At 36.5% G+C, this 17,245-nt stretch overlaps 1 long non-coding RNA gene across 1 annotated transcript; it reads right to left on the bottom strand.

Annotated features, from left to right (window-relative positions):
• Positions 1-666: 666 nt before the first annotated feature.
• Positions 667-16,921, bottom strand: LOC122697543. The gene is made up of 3 exons (XR_006342103.1): positions 16,805-16,921; positions 10,789-10,856; positions 667-1,000 (listed from the first exon to the last, which is right to left on the bottom strand). It is a non-coding gene; the product is annotated as an uncharacterized LOC122697543 (long non-coding RNA).
• Between the last annotated feature and the right edge of the window lie 324 nt (positions 16,922-17,245).

Raw genomic sequence — 17,245 nt, 5'->3', positions numbered from 1 at the left:
TACAAAATAATTCCACATGTTCCACAAAGAATATTTAATCCACTATAATTTTCAATAGGATCTAGGGGAAAAAGTCACTGGTATATGATTTCATTATCATCACAAATCAAAAAACATAGTACCATGGTTTGAAATAGCAGAGTTTTTTTTTTTAATAGAAAGTTATAATAGCTATTGAATAAATAATCCATATTTGGAAAAATATTTTAACTAATCTTTTCCCCTCCTTTCTCACAAGCTAAATTGTTTGCTATTTCTGAGAGTAATACCATTGTACTTGTTGGATAATTTACAGTAAACACATATCCTCTTAATCACATCACAGAAACTTAAATAGATTTGTAAAACCATTAAAAAATCAATACTTAGCTTTTAGGTGATGAATTAATTAATGGAGTGTGAATGCTTGAAGTCTGCATTACCCAGCATGCACTATGGCTTTTCATAATATCACTGTCAATGGGAACAGTATGCAAAGTAACGTAATGTAACTAGTGGGGAAGTGCTGATAAAAATGTATCAATCTCTGCTACCCAATGAGAATATTCCAGTAAAAACTTCCTTTTGGTAAGAAATGCAATTCAATATTTTTCTGTTATGTATAATGATGGAAGAAAGAAGCATTGTTGACAAATGAAATTCAGAGAAAAAATAATCAGAAATGTTCCAACTCTTTTTAATTATTCAGGCAATAGATGATGATACATGTAATGGCAAGATATAAATTATGGAGGTCTGTATAAATTGGGGAATGAGACTTTACTTGTTTCCTCCATTAAAGTTTTTAGAAAGCCTTTTTCTGAAAAATAGATCACATTTTCCTATTTTCCTAACCCTCTTCCAGTGCTTCTTTCCACTTCTTTTAAAGCTTCTTGCTCAAAGACACCAACTAAGGGACTTCCCTGGAGGTCTAGTCGTTGACTCTAAGCTTCCAGTGCCTTCAGTGCAGGGGGCACTGGTTTGATCCCTGGCCAGGGAACTAAGATCCCATATGCTGTGCCTGGACAGCCAAAAAAAGAAAAAAAAAAAGAAAGATACCAATTAAGATTTCTACAGAAAAGTGTAGTCGATACATGACTACACTACAATGTGGATATTGGTTGCTGCCTTCAATAACTTACATTCTAGTTGCATAACATTATAAAGTAGATCAATATTAACAACAAAGGAGTAATGGAAATGGAGGAAGTTGTATGTTTAAGGTGGCAAAACACATAATTTTGGTGACAATTTTTAAGAACAACAAGTTGCAAACATAAAATTAAATATGAGGGTTTTTTACTTTTGCTATTATTTCAGCCAGACCTAGGTTGTCACTGAGAACAACCATTGAAGCTGAGAAAGTTTTCTTTAAAAGTGATCTGTTAAAAGAAACTAGGAAACTGTTGTGGCAACCAAGACTTTAGGGCAAACAATTTCTGACAATAGGAAACCATATAGAGAAGAAAGAATTCATCTTTAACTTCAGAACTTTTGTCAATTCTGGATATAGGAGAAAAGATTTAGTTAGGATCCAAAGTGTTGGACAGAGAACTCCTACTAAAAGGCAGAATAATAAGTAGAGATTTTGGCAATCTTGCAGGAACAGAGACCAAAATTACAGCCTCACAGACCCTAATGAAGTTAAAAATCAGTAACGAAAATAACAAAAAGTACTCAACTTTTAGCAAACTAAGCTTTATATTTCTAAATAATATGTTGGTCAAATAAGATATCAAAGGGAAATTTAAAAGAAATATTTTTGTGTGATAATGAAAATTAGACATCAGACGATTAGGATGCAACTAAAGCTGAATTAAAAAGAAAATGTACAGTCTTCTATTCATCTATTAGAAAATTTGAAAGGCTGGAAATTGATGATTTTACTATTTTAAGAAATTAGAAAAAACAGTAAATGAATATCAAAGAAATAAAAGGAAGAAAAATATATAATAGCAGAAATAGAGAAATCAACTACCTCTCTTATTTATAAGCTATGTTATTATAAGTATTCAGAAATTCAATATTGCTTTTATTATCCATACAAAGTAGTGGTTATTACTGTTTTATGCAACTGATGTTTGTTTACATTTACCCAGACATTTAACATTTTCTTTCTTCACCACTTCTTTTGACGTACTTTTTTCTTCTTACATGGGCCTTCAGAAGGAATATTTGTGAGGGACTGTTTTTGGCATAAAATCTTCTGTCTTTACTTTGCCATAACATTTGAAAGATAGTTTAACTGGGTATATAACTCTAGATTGTGAGTTATCTCTCCTAGGACCTTAAAGATACTGTTTCATTGCCTTCTGACTTTGACTGCTGATATTCTAGTTGTTTATGCCTTTTTTATGTTGTTTTTTTTTCCCTTCTCACTGTGTTACTTCTGATAAAGTTGTCCTTCAGAATTCAAAGTTTTGTGGAAAATTGGAGGGAAGGTTGTGGCAGAAAGATGAGAAGGGCTTTCTCTGCTCAGATATCTACTTTGACTGGGTGCCATGTTTTTTTTTTTTCCTCTCCTAATTATGTTTCTGTCCCCAGTACAGTTCAGGAACTAGCAGCTCTCAAGGAAAGCACTACTTCTAGAGTTTGTTTACCTCTCTTGCTTCACCTTTTCACATTTTTTTCCCCCGACTTTGAAGATTTCCTTTGCTTTTCTGCCAGTTAAGCACGGCATTTGAAGAGAAGTCAACACAAAATAGTTTTGGATCATTTGAAGTGGTTTTTGTTAGGATAAAGTTTCTGGAAATCTAGTCTCCCTTTTTACCAAAAAAGGCAGTGTGACAAGGATTTGTGCATTCTGTATTTGTATGTGTTTGTTTACCCTCCTAGGCTGTGAACTTCATCTCATCTGAGACTCTATTATAGTTATTTTTGATTCACTTGACCCAGCATGTCATCTGATATGTTTAATATCAAGGGATCTTGAGTTTTTAAAGGAGTGTGGCCAAAGAAAAACAGTTAGTGTGACTTTTTAAAAGAAATGAGGTGTTCAGAGGAGCTGGAATGTACAATCAGGGGCCAGGAGAGGTCACTGGACACAGACATTAGAAGGTAAATTTGAAAGAACAGTTTGTAGGTGGTAGAGGGAAGCAGAGCAGAGGGATGAGCAGAAGAGTCAGAGTTAAATGGTGAAGTGGCTTCTCCAGGTAGAGTGTGAAGATGATGGGAAAAAAAGGTGGAGGGGAGAGATTGATGGGAAGGGAGGATTAATAAAACAACTTTGCTTTTTGAGAAAATAACATTTTTACTATGAAAGATCTTTAATCAGAACTTAGAGTGGGTAGATTTGATGAAGATTGAGAAATTAAAGGAAGAGGGAATTCTCTGACAGTCCGCTGGTTAGGGCTTTGAGCTTTCATCACTGAGGGTGCAGGTTCAGTGCCTGACTGGGAAACTAAGATCCTACAAGCTCTGCAGCGTGGCCAAAAATAAAAAAGAAAGAATGAATAACTGATGGAACAAGTTCACTGAGAAGGAGTAAAAGTATGTGATCAGGAATAAGAATGGTGAACTTCAAGACAGAATAGAGAAAAAAGAATGGATGCTAATAAAATTCAGTTAAGGGACAAGAAAACTAAGGGGAGATTTTACCTGATGAAAATGGTTTTCTCATTTATTTATAATGTATTTCCCACCTATTACATAAAAAAGGATTAGAAGCATGTGGAATGCTGGTAAAAGGTCAAGAAAATGCATCCTGAATAATTTATTTCGGACAGCTGCAAGATAATTTATAGGTAGCTAACACTGAATTCCACATGAAAAGGTAACAGAGACAAAGGATTTGGGGAACAGGCCCCCCAAAAAATATACTCTCATTTATTTTCATTTAGCACTGTCATCTGAGAGATGCAGGACGTGAAACTTTTATTGTGTAATAGTTGTCACACTTACCAGACTGGCATAGGTTTCTTTAGACCTATGATTTGAGATTCCAAGGGAAACATTCTGAGACTTTCCTGAGACCAGAGTGGAAACATCCCTATCCTTATAATTAGGTGAAGACAAGAGTTGAGCCCAAGTCTGGACTGATTTTCCTTCCATTTTCAGTTCAGCTTTGAAGACCCGGGGACTCAGTGTGGAGTTTCAGTCTATGTAGAAACTTCAAAACATGGTACCATATTTGCTATCAAGATGCTGAATCATGTCATGCGAAATATTACATGAATTTCTATATGAAGCAAACCTAGAGAACATTTTATAATTATAATTTGCTACAGTCTTCATTAGCATTCCTGGTGTAATTGTGTTAGAAAAAATTTTTTCCCAAGACTTAAAATATTGTAAATATTCAAGTTAAATAATATCCAAGGCAGGTAGGCCTTCTTTGAATCATTGGCAAGAAAGTATATATTTTGGAAGTCCCTCTTCTTGCCTTAGATTTTCACAACTGATTTGCTTTAGGTAGAAAAATCTACAGTGCTGAATACCCATTGACTGACTCACTGAAAGGCAGTGAACCAATACAAATATCATAATAAAAGATGAAACTAAGAAGGAGCAAATAAGAGGCAAAGATCAAATGGAAAATGCTGTTTCCAAAATGGAACACTGAGTCCAGGAAACCCTCAAGTGTTAATCTTAAACCTGAGAAGAGCTTGGCTCTGAAATCTTGGCCTCCAGTATGTGAGTGTATCTGTTACTCTCTGTGTGGCTCCATGTGACATATACTCCTCAAGTGTGGAAAAAGAAAACAAAATTCCAACCTGGAGTGGAAGGCTGTCTAAAGATAGCATCTCATTCATCAACCACCCCTCCCCGCCCCTCACAGGGTGCTGTTATCTAATTTCCTCTTTCCAACCCCAGGACCAGTGATCATGCTGTTCTCCATGGGCCATGAAGGAGGCTCGCTCTGCTTCACGCACACCTTGTTCCCCATTTGCTCAAAGTATCACCAACTTATAATAGTAACTAGGACTCCTGTTAGTAAAGGCCAGTGGCACTAATTCATCTTATGTAACACATGTTATTACAAGAGTCTTTTAAGGGAAAAGCTTTTATCCAAAAGAGTGGCTGCAATGGAGGTCATGTCAGGAGCTGGGAATAACAGTGGGAAAGCATGGGTTGAAATCCATCTTGTGTCTTTTCTCGCCTAAGACTTTCAAGGTGAAGAAGAAGAATTTCTAATGTTTAAGGATCTCAGGCATATCCTTTGTGCCAAACACTGTGTCTATTGCTTTCACACCCATTGCTTCTTTTAAACCTTCCAATAACAAGTGAAGAAACACGCCATATTGGTTCACAACTTTCCTGCAGAGGATTTAAACTCAGGTGTGTTTAAAACTTTAGTCATGGTAATTCCCTGTTCATGGTACTCTGATGGTTTCTCACCACACTGAAACTCCCAAGTCCACCATGTTCTACAAGGTCTTGGCTCTCTGGCCTCTGTCTACACCTCTGCCTTTATCTCCTACAATTAGCCCCTCCGTATCAGGTTACCCTCTCCCTATCGGTAGTCACATGACCTTCTTGCTTGCTTTCTAACAAGCTAGTTTGCTCACATGCAGGGTCTTTGCATATCCTGACCCCACTACTGGGAAAGCTTTTCCCTCGGGTATCTGTATAGTCTCCCCCACTCAAACACTTTCTCCTCAGAGAAGCCTTGCCTGCTACCCTATAGAAAGGAACACTGACCATCCTAAATCATTCTGCATTTCTTTATCCTATTTCATTTTCCTTTGTGGCCTTTTTCACTCTATGTCATGTTGGCAATATTCCATTATGTCTTGTCATATCCTATTTTTCTTGTGTTTCCAACTAAAATGTAAGTAAACTCTGTGGGTGGAGGTATTGTATAACATGAGTGTTTGGAACAATGTCAGGCACTTAGCAGGTGCTCAATAAATGTCAAATATCTGAATAAATTATATGATAGTTTTAGCTCCACAGTCCTGTGCACCATTTTGATGCACAGTAATGCTGGCACTTTATAGTTGTTGCTGATGTTTACTGGGTGATCACTGCATTTGAAGCATGAACTAAATGCCCTACAGAATTTATTACATTTAATTTTCACACACTCACATAAAGGCATATGAGTGAGATTTTTAATTATATTTTTACTACCATAATTTTCCCCTCATTTACATGATGGCATGCTATGCTGCAAAAATTAAATAATAATCACAAAACTAAATAAGTGGAACAGCTGAGATTTGACTCTTGAGTCCATGTCACAACCACTATTGACAGACATGCTCATATTGTCTCATCAGTGATTTTGTTATATCCATCTCCTACTAGAATCAGTGATTTAGTCCTGCCCCTTTTTTGTACAGATGAGAAAACTTGAGGCCAAGAGTGATTTTTTAAAAATATTTATTTATTAATTAAACTGAGCCAGGTCTTAGTTTCAGCATGTGGGATCTAGCTCCCTGGCCAGGGATCAAACCAGGCCCCTTACATTGAAAGGGGACCACCAGGGAAGTCCTACTGGACCACCAGAGAAGTCCCCCAAGAATAATTTAGAGCAGCAGCCTTTTTGGCACCAGTGACCAGTATCATGGAAGACAATTTTTCCACGGACCAAATATGGGGAATAGTTTCAGGATGATTCAAGCATATTACATTTATTGTGCACTTTATTTCTATTATTAAAATATCATTACCACTTGGGATCATCAGGCATTAGACCCCACAGGTTGGGGACACCTGATTTAGAGAGTAGGAAAGATGGCAAGATCTAGAACCCATACTTCTTTACACTTTCCTGAACATACCAAAGCAGCCTGGGACTAATAAAGAATTTGTTGAATACCAATCAAGAAGGAAAAATGTTTAGGTACTTCCTGACAACATTAATCAAAATAATACATTCAGTGGCAAATTCAGAAGAGAAGTATGTGAAATTGACATTTGGAAGTGCGAACAATATTTGGATGAAATAAGAATTCTTTGGATATAAACTTGAAATTAACCCACAGTATGTAAGAGATTTTAGCACATGCGTGTGTGACAAATGCAGCCTTTCAATTCCAAATAGACTTCTGATCCAGTTTGTAACCATATTGAAGATATTTAAATGAGTATAACCTGGATGACCAAGAAACTCACTCCAGCACTTATTTCTTCACAACATTCACATTTGAAGATGATTGTTCTCAGATGCTGGAGCAGATTTCATTGTATTTTACTCACAGAGATTGAAAATTGCATTAACACTCTATTACATGGGAGGGAAAAATCATCAAAAAACGTGATGACTGAACTATTTAAAAAGATAGAATAAGGATGAATGGATGGATACCTAGACAGAGACTAGTACAGGTGTTTATCACTAGAGAAATTAATAAGTGAAGCACTGTGGAAATAGTGCTGCATATTAACATGTATCTGTTGGAATCACAACCTATATGTGTATATGTATGTGCGTGTTTAGTAGTTCAGTTGTGTCTGAGTCTTTGCCACCCTTTGGACTGCAGCCCTCCAGGCTCCTCTGTTCATGGGATTTTTCAGGCAAAAAATACTGGAGTGGATTGCTATTTCCTACTCCACAGTATCTTCTAGATCCAGGGATCAGACCCGCATCTCTTCCATCTCCTGCATTGGCAGGCGGATTCTTTACTGCTGAGCCTCCAGGGAGCCCCTTTGCTTCTTGACCTTCAGTTTTTACACCAGCTCTCTGGAGAAAGGTTTATTGGGCGGATTAGGGTGAGTTCAGTCAGAACTCTGTCTCTTTGCGGATGCTTGTGATCATAAACAGCCACATTTGGAATGAGAGGACTCAGACAATGACCACTCAAGAAACAATTATTTTTCATGCATTTTAAAGAATCTTTGTTTTGGACTTACAAAGACCCTGAACTTTATATAATTATGGGATCCCTCTCATCATTTAGGATGATTAAATTACTGCATAGAAGTTATCTCTATGAAACATATATTCAATAACATATTGAGAATTATAACAAAGGTTAAGAAATATAGTATGTGTATACAGGTATATATTGGAGAAGGAAATGGCAACCCACTCCAATATTATTGCTTGGAAAATTCCATCGACAGACGAACCTGGTGGGCTATAGTCTATGAGGTCGCAAAGAGTTGGATGAGACTGAGCATGCAAGCATGAATATGGGTATATAATATTTACATTTATATTTATACATACATGTAATATATATATATTTTTTTTTTCATGGACTTGACCCAGAGAACATTTGCTTTTATAAACAGTTTTATTGCTTAATTGGTAATTAGGTCCTGGCTTGCTTGTGTGTGGTATTAACATAAATTGATAGAGAGCCTCACCAGGTGCATTCAATTTAAAAAGTTTTAAAGTAAGGTATCATGTTTTACCACTTGGTTTCATTTTGAAAATATATTTAATAGGTTTATTCCAATGTCAGGGTTGCAATAAATGGAAGTCAAGCTGACTTAAAACAGACCAGTCTTGTGGGTTAATCTTCCTGTCTCCTGATTTCCATCACCTACTTTGAACCTATTTAGTCATCCATTTGCAGACCTTACGACAGCCCGTGGCTGAAGCCTGCAGTTGCTCTTTTCCATGCACTAGAAGAGCTACATATTTTTCTTTGCCTGGAATGTTATTCGTCTGAGTCAGACTAACCATCAGAACTAACAAGGCACAGGGCCAAATATATCCATTATTTCTGTAAAATGGCTGGGTGAACTTCGGTGCAGCATGAATAAGAGAGACTTAAACAGAGGCATTAAATAAACCATGAGCCTATTTGTGAAAAGTCCTGCCTCTGGTTACTGTTCATTTACTGGCTCTTGGCTTGTATGCTGAACCCCTAGTATGGTCCCTGATGAGAGGCATCAGAGGTACATTAGGGAATTATGTAATGCAATTATTTTTAGGCTTTTCTGAGGATATGAACAGTTTATGAAGTAGCTTAAAGCTGAAAATTCAGGCAAAAGGAGTAAGAGACACTCAGCATTAGACACTGGATTTCTCTGGGAAATGAGTCAATACTGATCCAATTAGTTGTTGCTAATACTTTCCTGGAAAATATTCTTTTAAATGCAATAACACAGTAGTTATAGCCTTAACATTTCTTAGAGGACATAGATGTGTGTACACATTTCCACCTCTTGCATCAGCTTCTGCAAAACTGAGTGACTACTGGGACAAGGTTTTATGTGAAACTTCTAGGGCCCCCTTAAAATTATCTAATATTCCCACTTGAGTGTGTACCCAGAGGTTTACAATTTAACATACTGTCTTTCTAATGGAAGTTACTGAAAAGCCACTAGTGGAAGTTACATATATTGCATCTTCTGGGCACATAATAAAGTACATCTGTAAAGAATTAAAATTCATATATTCATATATTTCCTACAAACATTACTCATTCTGTAAGAAAAATCTCAACTCCTTCTGCTATGTTCAAAAAGCCTTCCCTGATTATTTTGGTATAAATGGGTATAAGTTTTTATTTTCATTAGAGTCTCCTTTGTATTCTCTGAATGTTTCTTGCTAGAATGTTTCATGTGAGAATCTTTTCTTCTCAATTAATTTGCAGACTGCTAAGGGGAAGGGTATGCATGACATTTTATAACTTCCTGATACCTAATTAAGATGTTATAAATTCACGCTTTGAGACCTTCCCTTTTTGATCCAACATATGGCAGAAAGCAGATAAAATATAAAAGATACAATTAAATATCTTTGACATACTGAAAGACCAGAAATGGAAGGAAATGCAAAATACTGAGAGAAACTAACACTGCAGGTCTGTTAGGATCTGAGACTAGAAGCAAGGAAAGGCAGAGTCCATGGAATAGAAGGAAATGTGGTCCCTTGGGTGCAATGGGGCACTTGAGCTGGTCTCACTGTGGAGCTTCTTGACACTGAAAAGGAGCTGAAAAAAATCCCTGATTTACTAATTTGGGGGAACACAGTGCTTATAACACTGCCTCTTATAGAGGCACAAAGAAGCAGACAGCCTTGCAGCCAGGCAACCTTGAGCCAAGCCACCACTTGGCAGCAGGAAATGAACTCATGACAGATTAAATGAAAATAAGAGAAAAACATCAATAGTGGTTTTAAAATAAGTATGTTTAGAATCTCTGAAGGGAATGAGAAATGAGTAACTCAAGAATGAGAAATTATGAAACCAAAACAGATATAAATGTAATAATGAAGGATAAATATAAAAAAATTAAGAGATTCTTAAAATGAAAATTATTGTTTTTGAAATGTTCTTAATTAGGTTAACCTTTAAATGAGACATGAAGGATAAATAAATAGGAATATAGTTTGGGGGAAGTTTTACAGAATGTAGCATGGTAGATAGAGACATAAAACATGTATAAGAAGTATGGGCTATGGGTTGGGATAATTTAATGTAATTATGTAAGTGTTCCAGCAGAGAAAGTGTCTGAGGCTATATTTTAAAATGTAAGAATTTTCTGAATTAAGGACATATGCTAAGTCGCAGTATCTGACTCTTTGCCACCCCATGGATTGTAGCCTACCAGGCCCCTCTGTCCATGGGATTCTCCAAGCAAGGATACTGGAGTGGATTGCCATGCCCTTCTCCAAGGGATCTTCCAGACATGGGGATTGAACCCCCAGTTTCCAGAGGAGCCTGGTCGGCTACAGCCCATAGGGTCGCACAGAGTCGGACCTGACTGAAGGGACTTAGCACACGGCACACAATGATCATATTACAAACTTTACTGACCTACGGGAAGGCAGAAAAGCAGAAAGGGAAAAAGAAAATCCTACAAAGATGTAAGTCAAAAACACAAAATGAGGCGGTAGACACAGAATTCATCATGTTAAGAAAGTTAAATTCTCTTGATAAAATATTAGATTGAAGACAATTTACTTACACAGTTGGCCCTCTGTATCCAAGAGTTCAGCATCTGTGGATTTGATCCATAGTTCGTAAAGACTCCGCCTGCAATGCAGAAGACCCTGGTTTGATTCCTGGGTTGGGAAGATTCACTGGAGAAGGGATAGATGACCCACTTCAGTATTCTTGGGCTTCCATAGTGCCTCAGCTGGTAAAGAATCTGCCTGCAATGCGGGAGACCTGGGTTGGATCCCTGGGTTGGGAAGATCCCCTAGAGAACAGGAAGGCTACCCACTCCAGTATTCTGGCCTGGAGAATCCCATGGACTGTATAGTCCATGGGGGTCACAAAGAGTCAGACATGACTGAGTGACTTTCACTTCAATGGTTGAATCCACAGAGGTGGAACCGGGGATGCAGGGGTGAAGGGGTGAGATGGGGGAGGGGCTACTGTACTCTGCCATTTTACATAATGGACTTGAGCAGTGGGGGATTTTTGGTATCAGGGGAGATGGGTGGAGACTATCTTGGAACCAATCTCCTGCCTATACAGAGGGATACCATATCCTGGTTTCAAGGGTATAACTAAACAAAATGACATAGGAAACTTAAAGAACTGTTAACAATGAAATGCTAATCAAAAAAAGTGAAAGCAGCATGCTAATATCAAAGTGGATATTAAAGCAACAACCTTCAATAAGGCAATCATTTCATTCTAATAAAATGAAGATTCTAGTAAAAGTAAAACAGTATCAAAATAAAGAATATGCAGGTACTTAAACAGTAATAGAGCCTTGAAATGCACAAAGCAGAAATAAACCTAATTGGAAGGAAAAATGGCAAATCTAGAAATAAACCATGGAAAAATTTTAAAAGATGTTAATTAAATAAAATAGATAAAATATTAGCAAGTACATAGAACTATTAACAATGAGATTGTTTATGTATTTTGAAAATGTATATATTTTAAAAGTGTGTAAATTATAAAACATCACAAATAATATTTGAAAGTATATCAAAGGACTGATATAACACAGACCACCTAGTGTGGTTAAAATATTCTACAATCATGATATATTTCTCATAGCACTAGCTTTCTGGTGACCACATAATAAGTACTCAGAAACTGGATTGCCTGAACTAATGTCCTAAAAGATACATTACATTCTAGATTTCAGTTTTCACTGTTTTCTGTATATGCCGCCTACTAACTGCCTGTCAACTCACAGGAGTCCTATAAAGTGAACAGAAGAAAAAAATTAATAAAACCAGATTAGTCTTTTCCAATATGAAAAAGCTATATGCTTTCATTCTTTTATTTCTTCCAGTTATATTTAAAAGTGTGAAACAGCTAAAATTAGTGAAGACAAAATAACTTAATTACTTCAAAATTATAATCAACTGAAGCATCATTGTGGTGGTTTAGTCGTTAAGTCATGTCTGACTCTTGCAACCCCATGGACTGTAGCCTGCCAGGCTTCTCTGTCCATAGGATTCTCCTATGCATCATTAATTAATTATTATTAATTAGCATAACATTGTTCAATTCAATAGTTATGCATTTTTTATTTATCTGTTCAATGAAAACTGTTGATTTTGCTTTTACTTAAAGAGCAAAAGGCTTGGTTCAGGAATCATGAAACAAGATGGTAGCTGATAAAAAGTTCAGAATATATGCCCTTTGAAAACTTCAAAAAAGTTCTCTTACGTGGTTAGAGTTTTAAGTTATAAATATCTGAAGAGAAAAAGAAGGGCAGGACATTTCTCAAAAAGAAGTACATTTTATCTATAATATATTGGAATGTTTATTCCAATAAATAATATACATGCTCCCTAATACAGAAAATACTAATCTCTTCAGAAGCCCAAATATTTCTCTCATAATGTTTAAAAGGAGAAAGTCACCCACCTCCAATAATCCTCTGGTTAAAGATAACTATCAACTCAACACAGATATCACTAAATGAAAATTAAGTGAAAAGTTAAAGTCATTTTGTAATAATGAAAATAGCAAAACCTTGATAAGTCAAAATGATTGTCCAGCTCCACATACCATTATCATTAATTCAAAATTGGACAGCTTAGTTTAAAATTTTCCTCCTTTTCATTATCATTCACCTTGTTGATGACTTCCTTAACTTTTATAATTATTTATTCCCAAAGACTAATATTTTGGTAATATTATTTCATATAATATTTCAGTATATGAAAGCTAGGAAACCACTGAAAGGAACAGTAAGAAACAATTGAGGTAAAGACTGAAATTACTTCATCAAAAACTTTAGCCTGACTTTCTGAAAACTTTGGTTGTTTTAACCAAATTTGTGTGATATTTTAATGTAATGGCAAGAAGTAAAAAATTGAAATTGCAAAACCAAGCTCTATATTTAGTTATAGATATGACATTGTTGATCTTAAATCTTTGAAAATGTGTTTTTACTTTATGAAGAATGCACCCTTTCCAAAAAGTAAGAAAAAATATGATTATAGTAAAATTAAAGAAACAACTTGAACAGGGGAAAATAATAGTTACAAGAAAAAATATGTATCATATACTGCAAAAAAATTACACTTTAACAAAACAAAATAGAGTGTGTTGTTGTTGTTGTTTAATTGCTAAGTCACATCTGACTCTCTTTGCAACCCCATGGACCCGCCATGCTCCTCTGTCCATGGGATCTCCCAGGCAAGAATACCAGAGTTGTTGCCATTTCCTTCTCCAAGGGATGTTCCCAACCCAGGGACTGAACCTGTGTCTCCTGCTTGGCAGGCCAATTCTTTACTACTGAGCTACTTGGGATGCCCAAATAGAGCTAGAACTGGCTATTTTAATAGCAATGGCTAATAGTAACTGAATACTTGATAGGTGCCAGGCAACATACTTGACACACTGTTCTGCTTATTTTAAGCAGTGTTTCTCTCAAGATTATCCACATTTTAGATTTAAGGAACTGGGTTTCACGTAGGCTAATAAATTACTTATGTTATATATTTTGTCCTGTCTTTGCACTCAACTTCATATTGTAAGAATTTCCAAGTAACTAAATTATACTTTAAAAACTCTAGACACAGAAGATGGCCATCTAATTATATAATCATTGTGTAAACAGACGATGTTATATACATCCAATACCTAATGTTGGTATTCACCAACATTAATAACTCGTTTAAACTTTGCTAATTATGCAAATAAAATAAAAAACCCTCATATATTTTCACATAGCAGAGCTCAAATAAATATTATGATGCAAGATTCAAATTAGAAAAATATTCATGTTATTTGATACATTTCATTTTCCAAAGAGTAATTTTTAAAATCTTTAAGTGATCCCAAAATCAGTATGTTGTTGTGTTGATGTGCAGTCGTTAAGTCATATCTGACTCTTTGGGACCCCATTTACTGTGGCCTGCCAGACTCCTCTGTCTAGGGGATTCTCCCGGCAAGAATACTGCAGTGGGTTGCCATTTCCTTCTCCAGGGGATCTTCCCGACCCAGGGATTGAACCCGTGTCTCCTGCATTGGCAGGTGGATTCTTGACCATTGATCCCCCAGGGAAGGCCTAAAATCATTATTATGAAATATTTCTTTTTTTTTATTATTATGAAATATTTCAAACCAGCCATATTTATTCATTTTACAGTGGTCATTTTCTTTCCAAGGTCACTAAATTCTGATCTCTCTGTATGGCCCCTCTGACACTCGACCCTGTGATATTTATGACGAGCCAAGTGGGCTTGAATCACCAGCACACATAAACACATACATCACTTGGAAAATCGGCACTCCCATCTCTCTCTATGACTCCAAACTCATCAAATTAGACACAGACTTGACACACCATTCAAATTGATAATGATACAGCTCCTTAGGGACATTCCTTAAATTATCCTGTAGTTGCGGGACATCCCCACAGATACAGAATTTATCCACCCCCAGCAGATCCCGTGGATTTCAGAAATCCCTGAGGCTTTAAAGCTTAGGCTAAGTGTGCTTCCCTTGTGGCTCAGCTGGTAAAGAATCCACCTGCAATGAGGGAAACATGGGTTCAATTCCTGGGTTGGGAAGATGTCTCGGAGAAGGGAAAGGCTACCCACTCTAGTATTTGACCTGGAGAATTCCATGGACTGTATAGTCCATGGGGTTGCAATTAGTTGGACATGACAGAGCAACTTTCACTTCACCCTGATGAAAAGAAGTGAATAAATAGAGGTAGCTCACCTTCTATGACTTTTAAAGAAAGGTGGGTGGGGGATTTTCTACCCATGGTGGGGTAGGGGGCTTATTTTCTGTGTGATTATGTCTGCTAGAACATTTCAAAAAGAAAACCCTTGATCCCAAATACCAATTGTGTATAAATACTTCTGTTGTATAAACCCAGAGGCAGCTAATATTTTTTAATGAAGACAAAAGCACGTAGAAGACAATTACATTTATTTTAAATCATAGTTTACACCAAAGTAATTGAATTTAAAACTAATTAAACAAGAAAACATCAATTAGATATCTATTCTCTCTCTTGTACAATTACATTGTTTTATTGCCCATGTTTCATAATTGTTGCCAAGCAGCTTTTAAATCCTATCATTAGTTTTCCAGAAAAGGAAACTGTGATGTGTTATCTGTTCTGGAATCTAAGGTGTTTTGATAGGTTTGCTGCTGCTGCTGCTGCTGCAATTAGGCCCTTTCTACAAATAGATGTTCTTGGTACATTTGATTTTATTAGAAATAGGTGAGCTCATGGAGATCTAGTTTCTGAAAATTAATAATGAGAGTTGCTCATGAGTACTTTGTTTATATAATAGCTAAATATAGACCTAAGCAAATTATCATGACCACTACTTATGCAGTCTCCTCACTTTGAGCAAAAGATAGACAATAACTTTAAGAACAAGTTAGTGTCAAGGGTAAAAGAAGCCAAGATTCTGTTATTTAATTCCATCAGGGAGCATGCAGGCACAAAAGGAATGGGGTATCTGTCAAAATGATATCCAACTCTGTAAATGCATTCAACTTTGCTCAACCTTCCTCTTATCCTCCCCTTTTAGGAAATAGCTACCATTAGGAAATAAATTGTGGGCTTCCCAGGTGGCGCTAGTGGTAAAGAACCTTCCTGCCAATGCAAGAGATATAAGAGATGCAGGTTCAATCCTTGGGTCAGGAAGAGCCCCTGGAGGAGGGCATGGCAACCCACTCCAGTATTCTTGCCTGGAGATCTCATAGACAGAGGAGCCTGGCGGGCTACAGACCACAGGGTCACAAAGAGTCAGACACAACTGAAGTGACTTAGCACATATGCAGGTGATAAATTTAAAGAACACTGCTTTAAAAGAATATTTCCATGTAGGAAAAACTTTTATGCTGTTTTATATAGAAGTTGTGCTGTATATATAATACCATATGGGATTCCAAGCATAATAGAGAATTTGGTTGGTAAGTAACTTTTCTTCATTCTTCAGTGTCCTTATTCATGACTCTATTCTTTTTGACATACCTTTTCCTTCATTTAGCCCAATAATAACAATAACAGCCCAATCCATCCATAATGAAATTCTATGACATACTCTTTAGTACATTCTAGCACTTTATACCCATTGTCTGTACTTTCATACCCATAATCTCATTAATATAAAACAATCCTGAGGGAAATTCTAAATATTACTTTAAACACCTTAAGATCTTATAACAGAAGCTCAGAAAGATTATATCTATTCCAAGCTTTACAAGGCTGGTAAACAAGTAAAGGATACCACACTCCCATTGGTTTCTCCTGGAATGCCTTCAATATTTATGTAAGAACACATGATTTAACACTTGAAGACTAGCTTGCATTTCTCCTAATGAAGTCCCTGATGCTTTTGCTCTTAAGTTATAAAGTCCTCAAAATCAGCATCTTTTGTGCCAGCCCTTAGCACTACACAGTGTATTGGTGGGCAACGGGTAGCAGTATAAAAATGACCTCTTTTGCCTAACAGAATATTACCCTTTGGGGTCCTTCTTTACTAGATCTTTTCACTTCTCCTTCCTTAGTTTTTGTTTTTGTCTCAAATGCCTACCTGTTCACATGCAGTGATACAGCTCTGTAATAGTCTTTGATGTTTGGCTTATACCCCTGTGATCCTCTTGCTGAAAGTCATGCTCAACTAGGGCAGGCAGTGGTTCTAATTCTCCACTAATCACTGTCGGTTGCCTTAAAAAACAACAACAGCAAAAAAAGAACTGTGTAGTTAAATTGTGTAATTGACACTGAAAGGTCTTTGTTATAACAGCCCTTGTGATAAATTTGGCTAGGTTTCAGAGTGCAAACTCATAGCTCGCTAGCAGGGCTCAAAAAAACAAACAAAAAAAAAGTGTAGACAAACGTGTAACAAGGGCAGTTACACAGAAACTCCCATAAATATCAGTTAAGGAGAAAAGTCTATCCTTTAAATAGCTGATGATGCTTTTTCCTTAGTCTGTGCCACCCCCCCTCCCCCCCCACCAAGAAGTTCCAGATA

This window comes from Cervus elaphus, chromosome 7 (genome assembly GCF_910594005.1).
Source record: "Cervus elaphus chromosome 7, mCerEla1.1, whole genome shotgun sequence".
NCBI lineage: Eukaryota > Metazoa > Chordata > Mammalia > Artiodactyla > Cervidae > Cervus > Cervus elaphus.
Note: the sequence above shows the minus strand (reverse complement) of the source record. Positions and strands in the feature narration are given on the sequence as shown.